Below are 12781 nucleotides of genomic sequence, written 5' to 3' on the forward strand. Positions count from 1 at the left end.
GCTAGTAGCTGGCTGCACTAACCCCACCCTTTCAGGTTTATAGCCAATAAGTGAAGTCAGGGTTGTGATTGACAAGGGATTTGGTGACCTCCAAGCAGTACCTAGACCCCACTGCAAGGCCAGAAAACTTTTTTTCCTGCTTATCTGAAAATATCATAAATTGAGTAAGCATATAGCTTTCAGCAGTAGCAAAACTCTTTTTCTCTCTTGTGTGTAGGAGTCAGACAAGTTTAATTTTCCTGGGCTCTTGAAGAGGGCAGTGTTTTGGAAACCTTCCCAATATGAAGCTTTAATCCAATACTCACTTTTCTGGGTGTAAAGCTGCAATGCTAATCCCACATACCCAGAGTAAACACCATTGAATTCAATAGGACTTACTTTTGAGTAGACATGGCTAAGATTGTACTGTATATTAATGGGACTTTTGAGTGAACATAGCAAAGAATTGTGCTTGTGTTGTAAATCTTTCTCTCCACCTCCAATCCTATTTTTAAAGCAATTATGCACAGCTTACTTAGGTATCACTGCTTTTATTATGTAGGAAATGAATACTGGTTTCATTGTTTAAAAAAATGTTCTGCAATGGTCAACTAGTTTTGACAATAAACTATTATATGGGGTGTATGTATTTTTACATCTCCAGTGTGTGTATATATGGAGTCTTTCCAACAACCCTGTGAGATAAGGTTGCCAATTGGAAACCAAGGCAGCTCACAAGAAATAAATCCATTTAAAACCCAATAACCATAAAAAACAAGTATAAACAGTTGCCAAACAACTTAAAGTGGCATGATTCTGAATTTTGGGCTGGGTTAATGAAGTTCCTTATCACTTGAGATCGCAGCTCTGTGTACACTTCCCTGTTTGAGTAAGCCCCATTGAATACATTGGGACTGCTTCTGAGTAAACAAATATAGGATTGCACTACAAATATATTTACAGGTTGTGTAAATAATAAACATCTTTGACAGTCATGCTTATATGAATATTTCTTCATACTATGTCCTTATATGTATCTGACTTCATCCTATGGCTGTACATGGTTATTTGCTCTACATTTTAAGTGTGCCCTTCTTCCTTGGGGTGGTCATGGTTCCCTTTTGTTGTTTTCATCCTGAGGGGCAGATTAGGCTGAGAGATGGTGACTACCCCATGGTCACCAAGTAAACTTTATAGCTCATTTCCATTTTTTAAAAAATAATGATTTACATGCAGGCAACGTTTATTAAGTAGATCCACACAACACATTTAAAGCACATCCAACTCACATTTAAAATTCATGACTTCCCCAAAGAATCCTGGGAAGTGTAGATTCCCCCTCACAGTTATAGTTTCTACCACCCTTAACAAACTACAGTGTCCATGATTCTGTGGTGGGATTCATATCCTTCAAACGTGTGTTGAATGTGCTTTAAATGAATGGTATGGATCTGCCCTAGGTATGCTGTGCATTCATTAGTGAATTGAAAAGAACAAATTTAAAAGGTACTTCTTTAAAGAGGGGAAGGGCTGTAGCTCAGTGGTAGGGCATATGCTTTGCATACAAAGGTCCAAAATTCAATCTCTGGAAAAGACTACTGCTTGGAATCCTGGAGAGCCAATGCTAGTCCATGTCATCAGTACTGAGCTAGATTCTATAAAATGGCCTGAGTTGGTATAAGGTTGATTCTTTTGTTCCTAAAGGTGGAAAGAGACCCAAAGGCCACAGTGATTCCAAAATGTATGTAGTTTATTTATATTTATATTTATATACTGCTTTATTGTGAAAAGTCTTGAAGCAGTTTACAAAAGGAATTAAAACAATAAAATGATTGGCAAAGACAGGTATTGTAAAACATTCACAATAATAAAACCAACAATGAGTTAAAAATTGGTAAAAAAAAAAACCCCAATAGCTTCTACATGCCTGGGTAGGCTTGCATGAACAAAAATATTTTTAGCAAATGTTGAAAAGAGTACAATCAAGGGGTCTGCCTAATGTCAATAGGCAGGGAGTTCCAAAGTGTAGGTGCTGCCACAATAAAGGCCTGATTTCTTACAAGAGCAGAAGAAGTACTATGTGGCACAAGTAATATGGAAAGCACACCTTGAACTTGGTCTGGTAGCAAATCGGCTACCAGTGCAGATTTCAGAGCAGAGGTATTGTGTGCTGGTAGGGTCTCACTCATGTCAGCAATCATGCTGCAGCATTCTGCATTAACTGCAGTCCCCAGATCAGGTTGTGCTGCATTCTGTGACCTTGACTGACTGGCTGTGGGATGCTGGTTTTTGGTTAGGAATCCTGACTGGCTGTGGGATGCTGAGTGTTCTGCCTTACTCACAGGAATCTTGTGGTTGGTATGGTATTGCATTTAGGAAATAATCACTGTCCTTTCTTTTTCTTTTGCTATTTGCACTTTAACCTCACTCCCTTACATCCACAGAAGCAACAGCTGGGTTCCATGCACTTAGCTCAACCCCCCTAAATTCACTGATGATGCACCTTGTTGGTTGCATGATGGTTTGTTTCTTGCCCGATAGTGGTAAAAAAGAATTCACATACTGAGAAGTGTGGCTGCAATTGTTGTTGTGGAAGGCTGCTGCCTGTGACGGTAGACCAAACCATGTGTGTTTTCTCAATTTTTACTCACTGGAATTGGGTTGGCTGTCAAAATGAATTTATAGCAGCCTACAGAGTAGACAGAAATGGGCAGAGAATCTTCTTACTCTTACTCATTTTTCAGACCTCTTTCTGAAGTGAAGGATCAAATCTGTAAAGATGTTTGGAGCAGCTATGTTAAAAGGTCAGGTCAGGGCATTCCAGGCAAGGGATTTCCAACCCTGCTTGGATAAGGATATTGTTGCAGAAGATCCTTAGTCAAGCCTTACCAACAGCACAATCCAAACCATATCTACTTGGAAGGAAGTCCTGTTGAGTTCTGTGGGTCTTAGTCCTTTAGTAAGTGTGTTTAGAACTGCAGCCTTCGGGGCATCCATCTTTACTCCTGAGTGCTCCCATCTAACATCTCCACAACACTAGGCTCCTTTCTTCCTACAATGGCTTTCTGGTGACTGGCCTGGCCTGAGGGCACTTAAACTCTTTTTGCCAGAAGCGAGTTGGCTAGATTAAATGTGGTCTACCCAGGCTTCATCTTTTAGCTAAGATTTCTATCTTAATTTCCAATCAGAGAAATGTTTTTGTATGAATTGTATGCGCCAAGCAGCTGTGGTTGATGCTTAATGTATCATGCTTAATGACATCACTCAGGCCCACTCCTATGACATCACTAGGGCCTGCCCCCATGATATCACTAGGGCCTGCCCCTGAAATCTCAGGGTTTTTGATGCTTCTGACCTGGCAGCCCTGGTACTAGATGCCTAAGGGAGGGGAAAGCAGGCCCTTTGAGCTAGGCTACACATTTTGCCTGACACAGAAATGTCGCCAGGACAGCACATCCCTTTGGCTATTGTTCTTATTGATAAAATCACTTGTGCAGCACTTTTCTACATGCTCAAGGTTGTGCACAAGGTACGTAAAACTATTTTAAAAGTATGCAACCCCCCCCCAAAAAAAGTGAACTAGCCAACCAATTGAAATGAAATGAAAGAGATGCAGTTTTAACACCCACTGCAGAATGCTAAGAGGCAGAGGCAGAAGGATGATTCTCATTCTTTCTGCCATTGCATCAAGTAACACTCACAATGTGATGGAATATCATTGTATGGTGAGGTTCCATGCCTACTGTCATGGCACCCAGCTTCCCTGCATCTTATGTCATGAGGGGAAGGGACAACCTGGCCAAACAGAATGTACTCCTCTAGTTTGCCTCTAGTTTGTCTGGAGTGAGACAAACCACAAGCCTGGGTAGCTTGGCATCAGCAAGACCAAGGAAGAGTGCAGTGGCTGCACGTCTTCTCTCTGGAAAATGATAGATTTGCTCATTCACACTGTCATGGTTTTGCTTAACATTACATGTGACCTGCGCCTGTTGGTGAACCAACTAAAGTATGTTACTTCAACATGAGCTCACCCCAACCATGAACTTGCTGGCAGCAGCCCTGCACACTTCTAAGCCAGCAAAGGAGAACCAGCCTTAAATTGGGTTTTGTAAGACATTTAATATGTTTTAGTTTTCACATCTTTCCTCCATTTGGTAATGCACTAGGTAGATTTTGTTTTTAAAGAGGTGCTGATTTTCTCTTTCTTTTGCATTTGTTCTGAGTGGATTTGCCTTCCACCCTGCACATTTATCTCTTACTTTGTGATACTGAGTTAACTATTGTTAGTTTTATTTAGTAGGTTTCTGAACCTTGAGACAGGAAGAATGAAAAGATATCATCATAAATGAGTAAAATCCATATCAGTATATCCTATTGGTCTATATTTTAAAGACCTGTTCCTCAGAAGTTATCTTTTTAAATATTACTTTACAAATATAAACTGATTTCAGAGATAATATGAAGGAATGTGGACAGTACATAGATTTTACATCATCATTTATTTTGTGTTCACAGCAGTGGTAAGACAGGCATCCCATCAGTGCAAGGATTTCTGCTTGTGCAACAGGATCTTCGCCCTCTCCTCTCCCACACCCCCCCAAAACTGTTCCAGAGGCCCTCCCAAACTTTGGAGCATATTTAGGGAGGGCATGGGGAGCAGGCAGAGGCAGAGGAAGGGGGAAGTCCCATGGCACAAGCAGAAATCTTTGTATTGATGGAACACTTTAGCGGGATACTGCCCATTATTATTAAATGTATATACCACTTAATTGCTAGGGTGTCTTATTGAATACTTATTGATGTATTCGTAATGGGGCACACTCCCAACGGCACAGGGTCTGCAACCACCGTGACCCACAAGGGATAAGGCTTCTTCTTCTTCTACAACTAGCCACTGCCAGCCTCCCCAGCTAAGGGGACTGGGCAGGTCACACTCTCCCCTCTTTGTATTCTGATCCAGCTGGAATGATAATGCAGGTGTGGGAACTGCCATCATGTAGGAGACATTTACACTACAAGTGCCTTTGGAAAGAATTGCCATGTACTAGAGCAGAGGTGGGCAGAAGGTAGATCAGAATTTGCACTAGATCACCAAAGAGAACACAAAAAAGGGGTCAAAGACCAAGATGCTGGAAAATAGGAACTTTTAAATTTTTGATAAAACCCAATGCGTTTCAGCCCGTTATCTACAGGCCTTCATCAGGGGATAATAGCTTATAAGATTATAAGACAAGCAAATCATTGAGACATTTGATATTGGCACAGTACAGAAAGCGATTATTAAAAAGATCCTATTTTCCAGCATCTTGGTCTTTGACCCCTTTTTTGTATTCTCTTTTGGATGCTAGCCACCCTCAGCTTATACTAGATCACCAAAGACTTCAACTCCCAATTGTTTATAACTGTAGTGCAGAAACTCTGGTCCACATACCTAATTAGGCCACCAGGCTTCCCCAAGTCCGTTTTGTCCAAGCCACACCAACCTGCTCTACACTTGATGTCATTTATGACATCAGTTATGGGGCAGGCAAAGATGTGGCTGGGCTTGGCAGCTGGTTGCCAGTACTTACAAAGCGCAATGTACGGCACTCTGAAAGCCCCAACGATCAGCTGATCATCGTGGTTTGCCTAGCGCTGTGCATAGTGCTTTGCAAGCTGTTCTTTAAGGTTTCTGTGAACAGTGCTAGGCAAGTCCTGACACTCAGCAGATATTTCATGCTTGCAATGTATGGTGCTCCCGATGATTAGCTGATCTGTACACAGTGCTGTGCAAATATGGGTCACCTGAGATTAAGGCTGCAATCCTATCCCCATTTACCTGAGATTAAGCCCCATTTTGCATAGATAGATATAGGAGAGCACTGTAAATGAATATTCAGAGCTCTCACCATTTTGCAACTATCCAGCTAGCTACAGAACTGTAAGAAAAAAACAGCAGCTATGGTAGATTAAATGAAAGTAAAAGCCTGCCTGCAGAGCGTTGGCTGCTCACTTCATATATAAGTTAAAAAAAAGGACTGTAGATAGAAATGAATGAGAGCTAACAACTTAAAGCAAACATGATCTATATTGCTTCCCTGTGCACCTATAATTAACACATAATTAACACATAATTAACAAGATAGAATTTCACTTTGAAAATTCCAGGCATTCATCATAGTTTCCCACTGGGAGTGTCAGCGAGGAGAGAAATGGATGTATGAACTTGTTAAAACATTACACTTCTGAAATGCTGACAAATCTTGAAGTCTTTTTTTGCTCCTAGTTCTGACAGCATAACCAAATAGAAACAATATTGGGAAGTAACCATGACAACTGCCTACCCCTTCTTTTCCAGTAAATAAGTCTGTTCAACATATGCAGCTTTCTTTTATTAGTAGTAAGCATGGCTCTAAGTGATTTGCTTACAAGATATGTGCTATTATTGCCCTACTAAAGTAGTGTTTTTGACAACACAACAGCAGATGCCAAAGAAATGGGATAAAAATTCAGAGCTGTCCATTAAGAGCAAACATTTAGACATCTCAGATGCCAGTTTTAACACACTCATTTGGCAGTAAGTCATGAGAAGAACCCTGCTAGGTCAAACCAAAGGCCTTTCTATTAGGGCTGTGCACAGAGCCCCTGGGTCGCACGCCAACCCGGGGGCCACCCACCCCGGATCCTGCCCTGTGCAGCAATTTGTACCCCCCAGCATGGAATCCTGCATTTACCAGCTGGTAAGCAGAGGATTCCATCCTGTGAGGTGCTGCTTCAGGGGGCAGAGTGCCAAGTGGAAAGAGGAGAGGCCAGGTAGGAAGGAAAGATTGGATGGGAAAGCCCATACTCCACATCTAAAGACATCCCCACCCTTATTACCCTCTCCCAAGAAGATGGAAAGCTGGTCATGTTGGTTTCTCCTCCTTCCCAGCTGATGCCTATCTCTCCTTCCTGCCTGACAGCTCCAGATTGCTCTGGGCCACCCAACCTATGGCAATCCAGGGCTGTCTCAACCTGACTTGAGGACCCCCAGATCTCCCCGAATCAGCCCGATGCGGTTCAGGCCTCAGCCCTTGGTTGAATGCAGTGCACAGCCCTGCTTTTTAGTTCAGCGCTCCCACAGTAGTCAACCAGATGCCTTTGGAAAGCCCACAAGCAGGATAGGAGGGCAATATGCCTCTCTGATCCTGGAGTCACATTTTGTAATCATCATTTTTAGTTACTATTAATTCATTTATATCCCACCAAGTTGGATGGCTTTAAACAACAATTAGACAAATTCATGGAGGATAAATCGTCAGTGGCTACTAACCTGGATTGATATGTTGTATCTTCACTGTCAGAAACAGTACGTTTCTAAATACCAGTTGCTGGAAACTGCAGGAGGGGAGAATGCTCTTGTGCCCAGACCCTGCTTCCCATAGTTACAGGATCAGGTTGGCCACTGTGAGAACAGGATGCTGAACTAGATGGGCCATCAGCCTAATAGCAGGCTGTTCTTATGTTCACCTTTCCTCCAAAGAGCTCAAAGTGGCCTATACATTTTATCCTCATGACTACCTTTAAACTGAGAGAGAGTGACTGGCCCAAGGTCATCTTCATGGCTGAGCGGGGATTATAACCCTGGTCTCCCAGGTCCTAGTCAGACACTGATAGCCTTATCATCCATTAATTAGTCAAATTCAAATTCAAATTTTTTATTGTGCGGTCATAGACCCAATATACAATTGATTAAATTTTCAGATTAAAACAAATAAAACAAGACGATACAAAATCATCAGCTAAAAAGTTAGTCTACAACAATCAGTCATAATGTTAGGTACCATTTTTACGTAGGCTCTGAGCTAGAATGATAAACTGGGTGACTGATTCAGTGGTACGCTTGTCTATATCAGACAGGAGATGGTTCACTAAACACTTGGTGGGCCTGCTGGGAAAAGCTTCGATACGTGGCGAAATAAATCTGGCATGTACATCTTTATATAAGTCACAGGTAAGAAGAACATGAGCAATTGTTTCTACCTCCACCTTCTTGCAGATACAAAGTCACTTTTCATATGGAGTTCCTTGAAAGCAACCCTCTAAGAGTGCCGAGGGGAGGCAGTTGAATCTAGCCCTGGCAAACAGATGACAAAAACTCAGAATGGTCAGATTGGCAAGATAGGCCACAGGTTTAGGGAATAGAGGGCTTAGGCCAAAATAAAAAGGGGAACAAGTTTTACGAGCACTGGCCATTGAATATCCTTGATACGCTGGCCAATAGTGTGATTAGCGGATTCAAGATCCATAGAGGAAAGCAAATCCAGTGACAGGCCAAGTAACTTTACTTTCTCGTTAAAATTTTTGGACCAAGAGCTGAGGTGAGGGTCTTTCCAAATTAAATTTAGGTAGCCTAAAGAATGGGTAGCATAAGCAGCTTTGGTCCAGAATCTGAAAGCATAAATCCAGGCAGAACATTCAATGGAATTTAAGCCCGCTTCAAGGCGGAGGCCAGCTGCCGAGGTACATCGAGGCATTCTAAATATAGAGTGCAGGAAGATCAAAAGTATCGATTCCACTTTGGCATTAAAGCGAGAAACCCATAATGAAATACCATAGAGGAGTTGAGGGAGGATTTTAGCTTTAAAAATCTGGAGAGCAGCCGGGATATACTGGCTGCCCTGGGTAGAAAAAAATCGAAGAATGGCCTTAGAGGTGTTATGGGCAGTTTGGACTGCAATTCGGATATGTGTAGACCAGGAGAGTGTCGCACAGAACAAGATCCCCAGGTACCTGTACTGTTTGACTTGATCAATCTTTTGGCCATTTATTACCCAAGAATGGGTCGCACAGCGCTGAGAGAAAGCCATAATTTTTGACTTATTGAAATTGATGGTAAGGGAGTTTTTGTCACAATAAGTCATAAAAGCACGCAAGTGGCGTTTTAGGCCAATCTTCGAGAAGGACATTAATACAGCGTCATCTGCATAAAGCAGTAGAGGACACTTAGTATCGGCCAGTTTGGGAGGATGGAAGTTATCAGCAAGGCAGTATTTACTCAGATCATTGATAAAAAGATTGAATAGGGTAGGGGCCAGTATGCATCCCTGACGTACCCCTTTTGTGGCAGAGATAGGATTTGTCAGACTACCATCCATGCCACATCGCACACGAAGTGTTGTGTGCTGATATAAATGGCTAATCAAGAACAAGAGTCTCTTATCGATTGATGTCTGGGATAATTTAGTCCATAATAATTTTCTCGGGATGGAGTCAAAGGCTATCTTCAGATCAATAAAGGCAACATATAAACCATTACCAAAAGAGCATCTATACTTCTCTGCCAGATGGCTCAATACTAAACAATGATCAATAGTAGATCTGCCCTTTCTAAAACCAGCCTGCTCTCAACCCAATATATCCTCCTTCTCTATCCAGGAAGTCAGTTTCACATTTAGAAGGTTAGCGTAAATCTTTCCCACCACTGACAGAAGGCTAATGGGTCTATAGTTGGTGGCGTTGTCCCTATCCCCTTTTTTATATACTGGGATAACAACCGCCTCAAGCCAAGCTTGGGGAAACTTGCCCGTTAGATTAATCAAGGTGAAGAGGTTGGCCAGTATTGGGCCCCACCAGTCTATACGCACTATTATCAGTTCAGAAGGAATTGAATCAATCCCCAGGGCCTTACCAGTTTTTAAGGACTTAATCAATGTGACTATCTCGGATTGTTCAATTGGTGGCCAAGCTGGCAACGTGCTTATGTCTATAATAGTTGGCATACATGAAGAGTAATCTGAGGAATTTGCAAACAAAGTGGAGAAATTGTGTTCCCATATAGCGGGTGGGATGTTACATTGGGAGTTAGAAGAAGAGCCCAAGGCACCTGTAACCAAGGACCAAAAGAGCTTGGAGTTATTATTTAAAGAGGCATTTATTAGAACCTTCCATCGCTCTTGAACATCTCTTCATTTTTTGCTAGCAATCAGTAGTTTATATTTCCTTTTAATAAGGTAATATTCCGATGGCAGTGTATTTGCATTATCATTTCTATACCTGATATACACCCTTCTCAATTGGTTCTTAGCCTCATGACAATCCTTGTCAAATCAGCTAGAAGTTTTTGTCCTGAGTGTTCGAGAAGAAGGGGGGGTGGCCTTAAGGCCGTCTTCATCAGGGCCGAGGTCAGAGTAGAATAGACATATAAGCCAGCCGAAATTTCACTAGCATCAACTAATCGGAACCTAAGATCCAAGCTCAAAGGAGAGTCTAAGAGGTTAGACACCTTCTCAGCGATCTCATCCGACCAAAAGACTTTCTTATAAGAGGAGTCAGGTGCCTGGACCTCATAATGAGGATTTATCTCTAGGTGGCCTAACTCAGGTATTAGCAGGGTAAAAGTTAAAGGTAAATGATCACTTTCAAATCTCGTGCCAACTGAAAAGTTGGAGATTAAATTTAAAAGAGATTGGGAAATGAGCACATAATCCACCACACTACTTCCATGGCTAGAGATGTAGGTGAATTCTGCAGGATTGTCAACTTTTGTATGGCCATTAATAATCGTCAAGTTTAAACAGGCCGCTAATTGAGTCAGACAGGTTCCCGTGTAATTCACCTTTAGATCCTTGGAAAATCTGTCAAACCTAGGAATAAAGATGTCTGTATCTATTCCTCCCCATAGTTTGGATAAGAAAAGGGCATTGTTATTAAAGCCAATTCTGGCATTGAAATCTCCCGCAACAATGGGGTATGCCCTAGGGTATAGAGCTTCCAGTTCAACTACATATTTTTCTAGATTTTCCCAAGATGCTATTATACCACGTTTGTGAGACGAGGGCGGGATATATACATTAATTAGTCTAATCCCCATTTAAAGTCATCTTATTTGGTGACTATCACCATATTCTGTGGTAGCAAATGCCATAATTTAATCATTACTATGATTTATTAGTCACATCATTAAAAATTCTCTAGATGCAGTATGAAAAAGTATTTCCTTTTCTGTGCTTTGAATCTCAGACCATTCAGATTTGTTAGATGACCCCAGGTTCAAGTATTATGAGAAAGAGAAAAAACCCTCTTTCCTCTTTCTCCACAGTATGCATCATTTTATAAAAGTCTATCATGACTCTCCTTACGCATCTTTTTTTTCTTAACTAAGGCTCAAACCTTATAACCTTTCCTCATAGCAGTTTATCTTGCCCCCTGAACATGTTTGTTGCCTTTTCCTGCACCTTTTCCAGCTCTACAGTAACGTTTTTGAGGGTCAGTGAGCAGAACCGTATACAGTTTTTAAAATGTGGCTATACAACAGATTTGTATATTTTACAATATCGGCAGTTTATATTGTTATCCCTTTTCTAATGATACTTAGTAGTGAAACCACCTGAGATAAATATTATGAAGGATGGTATATGGAATTTGCCTTTTTCATAGCTGCCACACATAGGGTCAGCATTGTCACTGAGTTATCAAACCGCTTTCCTGTGGTAGGCAGTGACCACCAGCTCATGTTATACTTACATTGAGCTGCATCTGCCATTTCATTGCCCATTCACCAATTTGGAGAGATTGTTTTGGGGCTCTTCGCCATCCCTTTTTGTTTATATAGCCTGGAGTAATTTAGTGTCATCTACAAATTTTGTCCTCTCACTGCTCACTCCTGTCTCCAGATCATTTATTGACAATTTAAAAAGCACCAGTTCTAATATAGATCCTTGGGAAAACCCTACTTCTTATCTCCCTCCATTGTGAGAACTATCCATTTATTCTTAATCTCAGCTTCCTGTTCATTAATCAGTTATTGAACCAATAAAAGGACATTCCTCTGTGCTCATGACTGCTACATTTATTCAGGAGGTTTGATTATGGACTTTGTTTAAAAAAACAGTTTTGGAAAGGTGTGTCTACTGGATTACCCTTATTCACATGCCTGTTGACATTTTCAAAGGATTGTAAAAGGTTAGTGAGACAAAACTTCCTTTTGTAGAAGCCATGTTGATTCTTCTTCGGCAAACTTTGTTCTGCAATATTCTTGATACGTTTATCTTTAATAAGGTTTTCCACTAATTTACTTGGGACAGGAAGCTAAATATTTATTTATTTATTTATTTATTGCACTTGTATACCGCCCCATAGCCAAAGCTCTCTGGGCGGTTTACAGCAACCAAAAACATTAAAACAAATATACAATTTAAAACACATATTTTAAAAACAATTTAAAACACAATTTAAAAATTTAAAACAATATAAAAACAATTTAAAATAGCCTACAATTTCTTTGACCATCCCTCCATTTGGATCCCTTTTTAAAAATCAGTGATACATTGACTAGTTTTCATCCTTCTGGTATGGAGACCAATCTTAAGGACAAGTTACAGTAGGGCCCCGCTTTACAGCGCTTTGCTTTACAGCGTTCTGCTAATACAGCGATTGTCAATTGCAGAAAGACCCTGCTCCTACGGAGCTTGCTAAGAACATAAGAAGAGCCTGCTGGATCAGGCCAGTGGCCCATCTAGTCCAGCATCCTGTTCTCACAGTGGGCAAGCAGGACCCAAGTGCAAGAACACTCTACCCTCCTGAGGCTTCCGGCAACTGGTTTTCAGAAGCATGCTGCCTCTGACTAGGGTGGCAGAGCACAGCCATCCCGGCTAGTAGCCATTGATAGCCCTGTCCTCCATGAATTTGTCTAATCTTCTTTTAAAGCCATCCAAGCTGGTGGCCATTACTGCATCTTGTGGGAGCAAATTCCATAGTTTAACTATGCGCTGAGTAAAGAAGGACTTCCTTTTGTCTGTCGTGAATCTTCCAACATTCAGCTTCTTTGAATGTCCACGAGTTC

This window comes from Rhineura floridana, chromosome 6, assembly GCF_030035675.1.
Source record: "Rhineura floridana isolate rRhiFlo1 chromosome 6, rRhiFlo1.hap2, whole genome shotgun sequence".
Lineage (NCBI taxonomy): Eukaryota > Metazoa > Chordata > Lepidosauria > Squamata > Rhineuridae > Rhineura > Rhineura floridana.